We start from the raw sequence: 16,433 nt of genomic DNA on the forward strand, positions 1-16,433 counted from the left end.
TAATAATTTTTATCTTACAATTAAGATTTGTATAATTGATTTAAATCTATTTCATATAAATTAATTTTTAAAGAAAATCCATGATTATATTTGTCAAATTATTTTTATATATTTTATTTCCTACTTTATTTTCATTGCTAATATTTTAACTTAAATGTTTGGCTGTTCGGAATTATATTTGCTCTTTGGTAATCGTAATAATAATGTGTTATTAAATATTAAAAGTACGACTGGCTAAACTTAATACATGAGTAGCTCTACCTCATGATTGTATGATTAGCTGCTACGTTACTTTCAATTTAATTCAGTGTGGTAGTTATGTCGTATATATTTCTGATGAGAGCAACACATTTTGAATTTAAGTTTAGTTAAAAAAAAAAAAAAAAATGTTTTTTTCCGTTTGAAACGATACTTATAAGGATAATTTCATTCATATCGTCAATTAAATAATATTCTGGAGAAGTCATTAGTTAAATAACATATAGTAGTTGAGAGTTATATTACCGTTGAGAGAGGTAATTTTTGTCTCTAATTCTTAAACCATACTTCAAAAAAAGATTTTTAGACATTTTATACCGGTTTAAAAAATTTGATGTGGACACCACATGACTTCCTTGTACGCATATTAAATTACTTTCTTTTTTTTCATATTTATGTAGTTTTTTTTATTGTTATTATTTAATTATTATCTAATGTAATTTTTTTAGAATCGGAGGTTAATAATTTTTAATAAATCAGTATATTTAAATTAAAAAAAAAAATTGAAGTCGAATTCGAGCCGATGTGCCTTTCCATTGTAAGATCCAAATATTTTATTAATTAAAATTTGATTGGGCTATAACTGGGGAACCAATGAAAATAACTATAACTTATGATATATCGTTAAAAATCATTATTACTTATTACTTCAGGCTTATTACTGCAGTTATAGAAAAGCCCAAAATTCAAATATTTTGGATTTTGGGCTTTTTTGGACACATTTGGTCCAATCTATTGTAATCAAAAGGAAAGGTACACAACTAGATGTTACAACAGTCCTAAATCCAAAATTTCAACATTCTACGGCTAATCGTTTTTGAGTTATTCGAGATACATTTGTACGTGCAGTGGTCACACCAGAACTAATCAAAATGAAATCAAGGATGGTCAAAATGGATATTTCTGTTGAAATCAGAAAACCGAAAAATTTCGGGATCGTAATATCTCCTTGTGCTTCGTACAAATAAATAAAAAAGAGTTGGAAAAAAACAAATTTTATAAATATTAGATTCTATTTTTTCGTTTTTATTCATTTATATTATTATTGAATTTTTAAATGAAAAACTACTTTGTTTAAAATTTGAAATTCTTAAAACATATGTAAGCAATCCATCTAAATATTAATTATGTAATTGACCAATAAATAATTAGACAAAAAATATTAGATCGATAATTTAAAAGTGCCAATAAAAAGTAATTATCAAGAAAAGTAAAGAAAGATACAAATATTCTAAAAATTATATTTGTGATTGAAGGCTCGTTTCGCCTGCGCTATTCGGCATTTTATATCGCTTCTGCTTCGTCCATCTTTAGTAATTCTACTTAACAAATAACAAAATTCTTCTACATCCACAATCTTTTCTACCTATTTTTACATTCAGTGGGGCACCTTCATTATTTGTACAACTTTTAAAAAATCTATTTATTTTACTTCTTCAAAATAAACAAAAATATCACATGTAGATAATTGCCCTATCTTGCTTTATGTATTAATGGATTACTAAAGTAACTGGACATTAAATCTCTAAAATTACTGTTTTTAATGAATTATCTGACAACATACTATTATTAGTAAAGTGAAAATTAGATGTAAGTGATGTGCTAAACTATATTCAAAAATTATTTGATGAACAATTTTCGTAATTAAAACTTTGAAATTTTGGGAAGTACTTGATTATTTTTTTTTTTAAATGTAGCTATTGCATTTCGTCTTAGGTTTCTGATGACATTTAGAAGAAATAATTTTAAATTAAACTGTTGTTGTTCGTTAGAGTTTAGCTTATAACTACCTAAAATTTAAGGGGTGTTTAAATAATTGAAAGCTCGTTCCCACAGAAAATTCCAAGTATATTTAAATTTTACCTTGCTTGGTTATTTTCGTAATATAATTAATTTTAGTAAATTTTCTTTCTTCAAGTATTGCGCTGTAATTTATTTTTAATTTTTATTAATTAAATAATATATTTTTCCTTTCACAAAAAATATTATCTTGTGTATTGTATATTCCGCTATTTGTTGAATTTTTTTTACTTTCCTCGATCAATTTTGAATATTTTTTTAGTTTCAATTGAATTACATCATATTTTCAAAAAATATTCAGAATACCCGTTTTACGTGCTATATGATATATTTTTGGAGTGAAGTATATCTCATTAACAACCCTAAGTGTTGTTGAAAAAAAAAAGTGTTAAAATTAATAAACAATGGTAAAAGTTGCTTTTTATATACTGATTTCTACAGTATAAATCAGTTTTTTATGAATTTTTTCAAATGCTTAAGTATACTTTGAAAGGTACTATTTTTTAATTATTTATTTTTATAAAATTTTGTTTACTTTAGAAAATGTAAAAAATGTAAGATCGTCCCCGGGTGGGCTTGAACCACCAACCTTTCGGTTAACAGCCGAACGCGCTAACCGTTTGCGCCACGGAGACACATATGCCTGCGTAAATTTATATTTATTTCAAAGTTTTTAATCATTTTGAATTATAAAATGATGCAAAAAATTAGTAGAAAATGAAAAATAGATCGTCCCCGGATGGGTTTGAACCACCAACCTTTCGTAACAGCTGAACGCACGTAAATAATAATTTCACTGAGTACTTTCGATTACTTTTAATTATAAAATCATATAAGTTACTGTCTAAAAGGTTGGGCAAATTCTATTGTGAAAATCAAATTTAAAATTGTTCAATCGTTTATATTATTTTCTGCTAGAAACGTTTTGCCTGATTTCACTACTAACTATTTTCCTACAAAAAAAAATCTATTTTCTTTTTTATTTTACATGAATCAGTTTTTCTTAAAATTTCATTATGAATTATAAAAATTTTTTCATATTTGAATAAAAATTGTGATACAAAAACACAATTTTAAAGAAGTTTAAAGATGTTTTTTTTTTTTTAATTCTGGTTTTAGTATGACCTGTAGCGAATCAGTTTATTACAGTATTAAATGATTACTTATTTGAGATAATGAAATAGAATAATAATCGGCTGTTTCAGTCATTTTGCGAATGAATGAAAATTTAAATCTGTCGTCAGGCCAGACGTTCAATTATGTATTTTTTTGTGATCAAATATAATATCTTGTAATATATCCCATACCTATAAAGCTCTAATGTAATTTAGAATTTTGTTTACTCTAAGCATTATTTCGTAGTCGCTCGTAGTTGATTGAATGCAGACAATGTATGTGCATGTTTTTGACAGGCTATGTGATAATGAAATGAGCCCTTTTTCTCACATCTCTGTCTCTTATAATATTCTCACACACACGCGCACACTGGAATAGAAAATAATGTGCCGTACGCCCTTAAAGCACTGTTTACGCTGCACGTTTCCACCGATGAGAAAAATTGAAAATCACAGAAGGGTGCGTAGTTCAATTATTCCTTTCTACTTGGACGCATCTCACCCCTCTTCTGTCAGTACCTTATATTGAAAATAGGGTAGTATTCATGTTTCAGGTGAATTAAGTTTCCTTTTTTCCCCTGTCCTTTAACGGTGTCCACTTTCATTTTCTTCTGGATTATCCTGTAAGGGAAATATGTTCATTTTCACTCTAATTACTGTAAATAAAATAAAAATTACGTTAATAATGTTTAAATATTATAACTTTAAATAGAAAAGTTTTATTATTTTTAAAATAAAAGGTCGCGTTGTTTTTTATGAGTTCTAAGTAGTGTGACGGCCATACTGATAGTTTATCATTTATTGTTATTTAAAATACTGTCTTACTATAACATTTTTTTACAACAGAATCGAGATTCAAATCTGGTTTAATTATATTTCAGTGAAGTAATAATTCTTCATAATTTTATTTTGTTAAATAAAATACGGAGTGTTACAATGTGATTGTGCTAATATTAAATTTATCAAGTTAGTATTATAGTCACTCTTGGTTTTGAGATATAGAAGTCTGTTTTATCGAATTGAATTTTAAAATCTTTATTATATTTGAATTATTGATAGCATGTTTCTTATTTATGGATACAACATAAATACGTGATCATAGTACAACCTATTTCTGTAGGTAGTACAATTAATTATTTACGTTGCAGTTTGCCGCCCACTTATAATGTTTTGTTTATTCAGTAGTAATTAAATTGTATAAAATAATTAATGTATTTCTTTTTATTAAATATATACAACGATTTTGTTCACTATACTTGGCGTGTCATATTTCTTTCAGTTATTTAAAATTCTAACTTGCGTTACCGTTCTAATGATATAAAGAATTACATTTATCCTCCAGTCAACCTTCTGTTCACGTATGCAATTACCCTTCATTACTAAAATTTTTTCTTTATATAAACTGAACAAAAAGAAAAAGATTTCGTGTCAAAATTTAGGAAAGTTTAGTTGACAAACAGGATGAATTATTGAACCAGTACTAATTTCTTGCTACGTAAGATGCCCTATCGTACTAATAGTATACTATTGCACTACAATGTTAGCATTACTTTTTCTTCTCTGTTTTAGTTTCGGGAACAACCATAAGGTATTAATTTCAGAGGATGATGTGTATGAATGTAAATGAAGTTTACTCTTGTACAGTCTCAGACAGACCATTCCTGAGATTTGTGCTTTATTGAAACACAACCACCAAAGAACACCAGTTTCCACGATCTAGTATTGAAATCCGTATAAAAGTAACTAACTGCCTTTACTAGGATTTGAATCTTAGAACTGTCGCCTTCGAAATCAGCTGATTTGCAATGACGAGTTCACCACTTGACCAATCCAGAGGATTGGCATTACCAATAGTAATTTAGTTACCCCAGGTGATATACTCGTACATTTATGTAATTACTTTTCTAAATTTTGACGATTAAAATCAGTTCTTAATTACTTTCTAACCGAATTAGATTTTAAATCCGCGTAAGATAAGAAAAAAATAAGATTCTAACAATATGTTCCGTTAACTGCCTAACAATTAACTTTTTCAAATAATCGATGGATGAAGCTGTTACTTGTTGAAAATACATAACAAAAGAAAATAAATATGTTATTTAATATTCACAAAATTATTTTAAAAACTCACAACTCTTTCAGTACACATTACCTTCCTCAGGTGTTACAAACGGAATGCAGTATTATGACAATGAGCTTGCCAGAGCGATCTGTAGATCATCTTCTCTGGTAAGAAATATTTAATCAAACAATTTTTCTACATAAATTCGTTTATGACATAATACAGTAATGAATATTCTGTTTGTAACACCTGAGGAAGGTACTGTGTATCGAAACAGCTGTTATTTTTTTAAAATAATTTTGTGAAAATCAAATAACATTTAATTTTCTTTAATTTTTTTCTGATTTTTCTCAATAAATATTATCGTAATCAGTAATCATATTACTGTTTAATCGTAAATGATTACTTTTAAAGTTAACAAAAATATACCACGTTGGTTTTTGATACACTTAAATAATAAAATACGAAGAATAAATAATAAAAGTCTTTTGACGTCAATTAAATATTATTTTTAAATATCTACGACAGACAGAAAAAATTATTGTTATATCACATACATAATATTACATATTTTACACTTAAGACTGTTGTATATAAAACAGTGAACTCGCAAGAGCGGACTGTATATCAAACAAATTTTCTGTACAAATATAAATTTGTTCATATCGTAATTTTTTTCATAATATTTTCAAAAAAACCATATCTGTTGAGTATAATACCAAAAGGATTCATTTAAAGGAGATGAATAGGGAATATTTTTTTTATTTTAGGCATTTTATACGGTCTTAAAACCCAATTTGGTTAAAGATAGTTAAAATTGAGGTTTTTTTATGTTTTTCTTCAGTATTTCTAAAGAAAATTTTCAATAAAAAATGAAAGTTTATATTACCAAGGTAGGTGGTTGGTAAATAATAAAAGTATTATCAAAACGAAATGTTATTTATTTACCATTTAATAGCAACAAGTTTTATTTAAATAAATAAATATATTTTGACTAAATAATGTGTAGACTTGGAAATAAAATTATAAAAATGATAAGTCCCACCGAGATTTAAATTCGGATCGCTGGATTCAGAGACCAGAGTGCTAACCATTACACCATGGATCCGTCTTATTTAATGAAAGTAAACCAATCTATTTTAATAGAAAAATGTTCGAGTTAAATGATTATTTAAAAAAAAAAAAAACATTTTTAAATTTTCGCTCAGTGTTGATCTCGGATGTCGATCTTGACTTATTTAGACCTAATAAATGTGAATTTTAAAATCTGTTACCGTAACTCATTCTAATTATTATCGATTGATTAAATTAACGGATTAAATTATAATTAATTGAATTTTGACCAAATAATGTGAAGGAATTTGGAATAAAATTATTAAAATAATAGGTCCCACCGAGATTTGAACTCGGATCGCTGGATTCAGAGTCCAGAGTGCTAACCATTACACCATGGAACCGTTCTGTTTAAGGGGAAAATTATTATAATATTTTTATAAGGTCATTGTATGAGTAATCGTGACCTTTTTTTGCGTTATTTTTTATCGTTATCAATTTGTAATGTATTATTATCCTGTTTTATATCCAAAGTACAAAACTGAAAAAATTTAAATACTTTTAATATAATATTTTGAATACAACATTTAATTTCATTTATTAATGGTTCATGGTTTTTTTTGTTTTTTGATAATTTTGAGGTGGACCATTTTATGGTCCATTGACTAAAATGGACCATTTTAGTCAACTCTGATTCTTCTTTTCTTTTCCTTTTTTCATTATTGCTTCCTAATACTTCTTCATTCTGTCAAATCTTGCTTTTTTGAGTTCTTCTGAACAAGTTGTTGTTTTCTTTTCTTTAATTTTAAATCTGGAATTTGCCTCTTTTAGTATATTAGTATACTGTAATATAGTATATGTAATTAGTATACTAATATAGTATATTAGTATATTGTCAGCTTTGTTTCGTAAATCTTCTATTGTGATTTCTATTTCTTGCATATCTTATTTAATTTCGGTTATCCAAGACGGTGTTTTGGACATTTTCCAGTATTTCTCGACAAGTTTCCTGTCGAGCCTATTCGGTTCTGTTCTTATTATCTGTCCAAAGAAGGAGGTTCTTTTCTTTCTAAAGTAATCTAGAGCTGGTTCTACGTTTTTATGTTCCTCTTGGTTTGGTATGAGTCTCCATTCTTCCACATAAAATTCATGTTTTATTATTCTTAAAAATTACTTACGTATTGACTTTGATGGACTTTGGGGCTTAGCATCTAAAATATCAAGAATTTTCTTTTCGTTTAGTTTAGATGGTTTTCCTCTTCGATCAGCGTCTTCATCAAAGTCTGTTGCACAACACGTTTTGATAAGAGTTCCGGTTGCATTGCGGTTAGAAACAGAAGTATATGAAAACTCTTCAGAGTACTTGTGCTTCACTAAATCAGTATATTTGTCACATTCACGAAAGACGTGTTCAACGAGAAAGATTTGTTCCTCTACCGAAAGAACCACTACTTTTCTCTTAATTATTGATTCTGATAAATGAAACAAAGTACATTCAGTCACAACTCGAACAACTGACGTCTTGGTTTTTAACTGAGCAACCCCCAACGAATCCACAGAAAAACAGACGTAACACCGAAAGACCAAAATGCATTACGTAATTCTAAAGCAAACTGAACAACGACTTTCCAGACGCACTGTATTATTGAATTATTTGGCTATATTTTAAACCAGTTCATTTGTGACTTGCTTAACATCGCTGTATTCCAACTCTTACACTATGTTGTCAGAGTTACAGTGTGCAATAGCGTAGATTCTATATAGTAATTAGTTTATGATTTGAAAATCTTTTTTAAAATGTATCGCCATTTTAACACCATGATTTTAGAGGTCAACAATGCTATACAAAACGGCTGAGACACTAAGGTGAACAATTCTTTACTACTAGAATCGGAAAGCTCACAGAATGGTGCGAAACGTGCCTAAATGTACCCGAGGATTATGTTGAAAAGTAGCATTAGTTTCATTGTCACTGAATAAATTATAATTTTTCTATAATCATTTCTCTCATTAATTATTGAACGATTTTCTTAACAAAATATTTAATACTTTCTTTTAACTGGGATAGATCTTCTCAAAATCGTCCACGTTGATTTTAAGTGTAGTAATTTCTGTTTTATTTGCTGATTTTGGGCTATTTGCTTCTTTTATATTTTATACAAATCCTGGGAATGAATGATTTATATTTATTTTCTTGTGTACGTATACAAGAAAATATTGTAGAAGACGTAGTAAAAATTACAGTAAAAGTGCAGAAAATATTTATAATGAAATATATATATATATCTATTTCATGTAAATATGAAGAATATATATGTTTCATATAATGTGACGAAAGAGGAGTTTATCTTAAACCCGGATGATCTGAGATAGATGAATTATGAAATATTATTATTTTATTTAAAGTACATTAATTAATTTTAATTAAATAAATAATGCCATATTTTATGTATTGTTTTTGTGATTATTTCTGGTCTGTTCAAAAATATCACAAAATTAAGAATAAATTTAATAGTATTTTGGATTAATAAAAAATTATTGTATTACATTAGATATTGAAAATCTGTTAACTTTTAGTTAACACTATTGTAATCTAAGTTACAAAAATGTCTTTAAGTGGTACTGATGTGTATGTAAAATTTTCAGGTTTCTTTAGCAAGTAAAGGTTAGTATTTTAATTAAGATGAGTTTGCTTTTTTTAAAAAAGATAGATAGATATAAATATATGAATTTAAAAAAAAGTAATACGTCGGTTTCAAAATATTTTATCGTATTTTTAATGAATGTCCTACTAAACAAAGTTTAAATATCATTCACTGTTTGCAGAAGGATTTAGTAAATAAGTGTAATAATCAGATTAAACTGTATTTATTATTTCTTTCTTGGGGCTCTCAAATTTTGAGATTTTTTTACTATAGAGTAATTGTTGTTTTTATTTATATTTAATACTGTTATTTAGTTTGTCTTTTTATTGTAATTTTTTTGTACAATTTTCTTAATATTAAAGAATTCCATCTAATGAATATGTTTCTTACAAAAAAAGAAGAAATCGTAACACTTATATAAGATTGTTGGAGTCATATTCTAATATAATATTCGTTCTCATGTTGATTTTAATTTCTTGCTAATTTGATTTATTTCGTGCCTTGTGTAGTCAGTACATTTTAGTTGAAATAATTTGATTTTAATTTCAGTGATTAAAAGTTTTCCTTATCTATAAGTTTAGTTAAGTTCCACAAAGGTCGAAAATGACTTAAACTACAGTAGACTAAACATCAATTTTGTGTAATTAATAATCCAAAAAAATTACAATGAAATTGTAAATCGTACGGTAAGAGTCTCGCAGAAAATTTCTGTAAAATAAATAAAAAACTGTTTTTAACAAAACGATACTGATATCAAAAAAGGTAAGACAATTCATTTTTATTATTAAAATCTGTTATTAATTTAGAATTTTGTTTGAAAAAAAAAAGTTAAATATATGTAATAGGCAATAGGTATGTAATAATAGATAATAAACAATATTTAAGCGTTCCATATAATAAACAAAAAATAGAAAAATTTGTTACAAAACCCTTACCGGCCCGATTTCATTTATATGAAATACATATCACATTTAGAGAAATAATACAATCCTTATGTTTATTCCTTGTTAAATAAATGAAATAGGGCCGGTAAGAGTTATGTAACAAATTTTTCTATTTTTTGCTTATTATATGGAACGCTAAAACCTTGTTTATTATATATTATTGTATGTCTATTATCTATTACATTTATTTAACGTGTATATTTTTTTTTTTTAAAGAAAATTGTAAATTAATAACAGATTTTGATAATGGAAATGTAGTGTCTTACCTATTTTGATATTAGTATAGTTTTGTTAAAAACTGTTTTATTTATATTACAGAAACTTTTGTTTTTTGAGCGGAAGAAATGATATCTGCGAGACTGTTATCGGACAATTTACAATTTCATTGTAATTTTTTTGGATATCACTGAGTTTTGTTAGATTATTATTATTATTATTTTTTTTTTTTTAGGAAATACTGATTATCATATGGATTTATTATTAAAATTTATTGCCTTAGAACAAACAAATTGAATTTCCCGGCAATTTTTTTTTGTTGATAGTCATATCATTCATTCATTCACTTTACACCATATTTTTCCTTTTTTTAATAAAACTAATTCTAACGAAACATGTAGGATGAACTCGTTTTACCTTGACTGAAATCTTATCTACCGACAGGTTGACTAAAATGACCGAAGAAATATAAATTTTGAAATCAAAATTAAAAATAAACCAAAGAAGATCATATAAATATAAGTGTGGATGATACAATAGATTCATTGCCGTACATCGATCACTAATTACTATCACATTATACTATCTAATAAATCAAATTAGCCAGAAATTAAAATCAACATGAGAACAAATATTATATTAGAATATGACTCCAACAATCTTATATAAGAATTACGATTTCTTCTTTTTTTTTTTTGGAAGAAACATGTTAGTATACCTTCACAAATCGAATAGCCGTGATGTTAGAATGCACTTATTACTTTGTAAGTGTAATCCTCGATTTATATCGTTAAATTCGATTTTACCAATCGGATTTATTTCTGTTTTATTTATTCATTTTTTAATAAAACTAATATAATATAATCTCTTGTAATCTAATACTTTAATTTTTTGATAAAGAAATGATGGGAATTAAAAAAAATGTTTCATCTTCATGGCTTTTATTTACATAACAGCATTTACTATTAAAAAAATCTGTAGTATATTTTCTTTTAAATTTTATTATTTTAAAAGTACATTATCAAGCTTTTCTACGTTACCTAGTACTATCAAATACTGCTATCTAGCGGTCCGATTCGTAAAGGTTCATTAAAGAAATGAATAAAATGACGTTTTCGAGTCCTGCGGTTCATCAAATGGAAAAAAAAGTGGAAAATTCGAGATATTTTTGAAATTATTCTTTATTACTAATCTAATTGAACTGAAATACAATGTTTTCACGCTTATTTTTTCTCCATTTTCATTTCACTGTTAGGTTAGGTCATGTTTAGAAATGTAAAAGTAAGAGTCGCCGTCTGCAGACTCTTACCGACGAAGTTTCTAACAAACTCCGTGATAGTAATTGGTGATCGATGTACGGCAATGAATCTAATTGTATCATCTAATTGTATCATAATTGTATCATTATATTTATATGATCTTCTTTGGTTTATTTTTAATTTTGATTTCATAATTGATATTTCTTCGGTAATTTTAGTCAACCTGTCGGTAGATAAGATTTCAGTCAGGGTAAAACGAGTTCATCCTACATGTTTCGTTAGAATTAGTTCTGTCGTTCTTGTGTTTTTTCAGAAAAAAACCAGACGTAAATCAAAGTTTAATTCAGATTCATTTGATTCAGTTCCTAATAGGAAAAAATGATCGTATTCCATAACCTTACAGTATTTATCAAATAAAGATTTTATTTTCAATGTACAGATATAACCTCAGGTTATAGAATTATATCGTACAGTTTAACGATACATAATTTTTATTTATCAGTAATTTTTAGATTGTTTATTGCTTATTATAGTCTATATTTTATTTTATATAATTTATTCGAACTAACATGTTCTAGTTGTAAACTTTTTACAACTATCGTCTTTTTATTTTAACCGATTACAGAATGTTTGTTCTGAACATATAATTGAAATTTAACCGAACAAAAAAACAAAACATGCTTATTTCATTGGTGTATAAATAATTGTTCGTAAGTACTCTTAAAGACCTTCGTATAATGAAGTATATATATTTATAATTCTGTTCCTGGTACATTTATAATCATATACAATTAGCTTAAGAAGATGAGGGTAATAAAATGTAATAAAATTGGTCCGTTGATTACGGATTTTATGTATGGAAGCAGGTCATTTAATTTTATTACTATCAAGTTTTTATTTGTTGATGACCATTTACGGTTATAAAATTAAGTAACATATAATATATTTGTACAAATAATGTGTGGGTGAGTGTGTGTGTGTGTGAGTGTGGGTTTTTACAAGTTCACGTAAATATGTAAAAAAAAAAAAAAGTTTAGAATTTTACTACAGTTATTTTTAAGTAAAATTAAAAAACGTCTAGTCGATAATCATGTGGTAAAACTACTCATATTTAAATTAATTACACAAATCATATGAGATCAGCTAGTTATACAATATAATACAGAGAATTACAATAACGAAACTTTCTATACATTAAATTGATTCTCTCTTATTTGTTTAGAAATATATATTTTTTTAATTATATTTTATATAGGTGTTTTATGTTCTGTAAATTTTATTAAATTTAAATTGTACGGCAAAAATTAATCAATAATACCCTTGATTACACTCTTAATATGTGATAGTGTGTTTGTATTAGCTCGTTATGTATGCTTTAACAAAAACTATTTATGATTCATTTAAATGGACACTCTATATATGGATATCGTCATGGAAGAAAAGGAAAGCATATGTGTCCAGGGATGCACTAACCTTGTGTGTATCACAATACATGGATATTTGTCCCTTACGGCTGGATGATGAAAACTGGTGGGTATATGAGTAATTTATATGTATTAGTATTTTATACGTAGATGGATGACATAATTTTGATTCCAATTCTTTTTTTAATCTTTGTAAAACATTTTATTACATAACCTATTATGTGTAAGCGATCTAATACGTGATATGAATCGTCCACGAAAATGGAATAGTTATTCACAAGAGTAATGAGTATTTCATGCTGTTAAATTTAAAAAAAAAAATAGACAAATTGATAATTTCAGTGATTTTCCGTTCAATTTTACTTCTTTGTAAAGGAAGTATTGTGGTTGCGAAAAATTTCGGTTTTCAGATTTCAACGGAAATATACATTTTGACCATCCCTGAATTCCTTTTGACTATTTATCGTGTGGCGTCTGTACGTACGTACGTATTTTTTACTTTTTCTGAAATGTAGTAATAAGCCCTCATTGAAAGATTTTCAACGATATATCATAAGTGGTACTTATTTTCATTGGTTCAGAGTTGTAGCCAAATAAAATTTCAATTAATGAAATATTTGGGTCATACAAGGAGAAGGCACATCGGTTCGGATCAGACTTGATCTTTTTTTTTAATTCAAATATATTGATTTATTAATAACTAGCAGACCCGGCAATGCTTTGCTATTGCTAGATTTGAGTATATATATATATATAATATATATACTATTTATATAATATATTTATAATATATAATATACTATTTAATGTATATTATACTATTTAATGTATTAAATGAACACAATTGAAAGTTTGATAAAACATTAACAATTTGAACATAATGGAATTTCACAAAATTTCCCTTTTCCGTTTTATAAAATTCCCCTTTTTCATTTTGACCATATTCCCTTTCCTTCCACTATTTCTTCCTTATTTCCCCATTTTCTCCTTTCCGTCATTCTTTTTCCTTCCGTCTTCCCTCTTCCTCTTCCCTTCCCCCGTTCTATTGCATTCCCCCATTTCACTTTCCCTTGTTTTCTTTTCCGCTTCATCTTTTCCTCTTCACCCTTTACTTTTTTCTCCTTTTCCCTTTCCATTTCCTTTTCCCGTTTTCCATTTCTCCGTTTCGCCTTTTTCCCTTTTTATATTTTCCCCTTCTTCCCTTTTTAACTTTTCCGACTTTTTCCCGCGCGTAAATCGGTCCAGTAGTATTTAGTCTATACCGAACACACATTTCGGAAACATTGAAATGGAATCATAAAATATTTAGTATAGCGTGTGTTGTTTTACGTCCAACAGATACCGCTGTTTTTCATAAAAAGCAAGTTTTTACTTGTTACAGGTGTGACATCTTAGGTATATAAATAGTAGGCATATAAAACACGTCCGTATTCGAATGCTATGTTATGTCAAAATTTCAAAGCAATCTGTGAAGAACTTTCGGAGATTTAAGATATTGAACAAACAAACATTTACATTTTTACTTATATAGATACCAGTCTTCTGTGGGTTGTATGAATTTTTACACTTGTAAATGCGTTATTAAGCTTGTTAAAAAAAAAAAATTATAGTGTGTGTAATATTACTTGTGTACTATCAATGTACATAACATTTTCCAGTTTCTAATTAATAATTTATGTCTAACTTTTATTGTGTATATTATTTCTGTTGCGATATAATCTAACAGATGGTCAGATATATCATGACTTAAAGAAATAAATAAAAATGTATTTGATTTGCTAATTCACTGTATACAACTTTTTAATGATACTAATTAATTGAAAGTTCTTGAATAAAAAAAAAAAAAATCAGGTTCCACCGAGATTTGAACTCGGATCGCTGGATTCAAAGTCCAGAGTGCTCACCATTACACCATGGAACCTCCTTACAAACAAATTTTTATTGTTTTTACTTACTTTTTATCGTAACCAAATCAATTAATAACAAAATTTAAATTTTAAAATAATAAATTACACCGAGATTTGAACTCAGATCGCTGGATTCAAAGTCCCAGCTCACTATTACATCATGGAACCTTCTTGTAACTTCAATTGGACTGTATTTCCATCACATTTTGAAATTAAATATTAATTAATTTTTATATTATTATATTTAACAATATAAGCTTTAATAATAAGCTTATTCGTTTTATATGCCTCATCATTGCATTGTCCTAGAAAATATATTTTGCCCTGTTTGGTGAAGCTCGTATGAACTCATTAAGGAATAATATTTTTTTAATTTACTCATCAAAGGTTAAAATAAAGTTTGAATTTATTACCTAAATAATTTTTTCATTTCTTAAACACTCAAATAAAGGAGAAGTTCTGGATTCTTTTTTTATTTCAATTATTATTCGACTTGTAAAACTTTCGTGATGTACCTAGGGAATAAAAAGATTTTAATCCGTGAAAATAAGTATCCTTATTTATTCTTTAATAAATCTAGAACTTGGTTAGCAACTAATAATGGCTTAAAAAAGGTTTCGATCAGAAATGTATATGTGTCTAGCTTATTTATAAGTAAACGCTACAACACACTCATCATTGTATTTTCCAAATCCCTGAATTTAATTAATGGAAATTAATAAAAAGATATCTAATTAGTTCTTAATTAACTGATAGGAAATTTTAATAGAAATTAAGACAATTAAAATTGAGCTATTCTTATAGTGGTATCACCTCTTAAAAAATAAATACAAATATAAAAGAAATACGAGCTCCAGCGTGGTTTTACATAGTTGTATATATCCTAGGAATATCGTCGAAATGAAAACTTTCTTCCGGTAATCATGTAAAATATATACATAAATTATTATTATTGTTATATAATTTCTAATATACATACATATATATATATATATATATATATATATATGTATATTAGAAATTATATATATATATATATATATATATATATATATATATATATATAAACATATATAAACAGAAAATCAGAGGTCACATGGTGGTAAAATTACTATAATAGTCGAAAGTTAAGGTGCCACCGAAAGTTAAGGAAGATTAAGAGAAAGATCCGAAAATATTTCGACAGAGATATATAAATAAAGATTAAGAAGAAAGTAAAAATATTGAGATAAAAAATTGGTATATACAAGAAAAGAATTGAAAATTGAACAAAATATCATATTAATGATTGATTATCCAAATAAAAAGAAGAAAAAACTTTCAAAATGATAGATCCCACCGAGAGATGAACTCGCATCGCTGGCTTCAGAGCCCAGAGTGCTAACAATTACACCATGGAATCACCTTACAACTATCCTTGTTTTTTAGTTTCTGTCATATGGATTTTTGCCGAAGTTTTGTAAATGAATAAAATAAAATTTTTAAAAAATCGTAGGTTCCACTGAGTTTTGAATTCGGATCGTGGGAATCAGAGTACAGAGTGCTAACCGTTACACCATGAAACCAATTTATTAAAAATAATAAATTATAATTAAAGAATTTTGTCCAATAAAGTGAAGGAATTGAGAATAAAATTATAAGTCCCACCGATATTTGAACATGGATCGGCTAGATTCAGAGTCCAGAATGCTAACCATTTACATCATGGAACCAACTTATTCAAAGAATTAAATTATAATTAAATGAATTT

General features: G+C 26.8%; 1 protein-coding gene and 2 non-coding genes across 3 annotated transcripts in view; 1 reads left to right on the forward strand and 2 right to left on the reverse strand.

The window, feature by feature from the left end:
- The window catches only part of LOC142326860 (roundabout homolog 2-like), a 1,022,566-nt gene that overhangs the window by 412,227 nt on the left and 593,906 nt on the right, over positions 1-16,433 (forward strand). The window lies entirely within an intron of this gene.
- On the reverse strand, positions 6,621-6,692 carry TRNAQ-CUG (transfer RNA glutamine (anticodon CUG)). The gene has a single exon. It is a non-coding gene; the product is annotated as a tRNA-Gln (tRNA).
- TRNAQ-UUG (transfer RNA glutamine (anticodon UUG)) lies at positions 14,626-14,697 on the reverse strand. The gene has a single exon. It is a non-coding gene; the product is annotated as a tRNA-Gln (tRNA).

The sequence above is a fragment of the Lycorma delicatula genome, chromosome 6, assembly GCF_047948215.1.
Source record: "Lycorma delicatula isolate Av1 chromosome 6, ASM4794821v1, whole genome shotgun sequence".
Taxonomy (NCBI): Eukaryota; Metazoa; Arthropoda; class Insecta; order Hemiptera; family Fulgoridae; genus Lycorma; species Lycorma delicatula.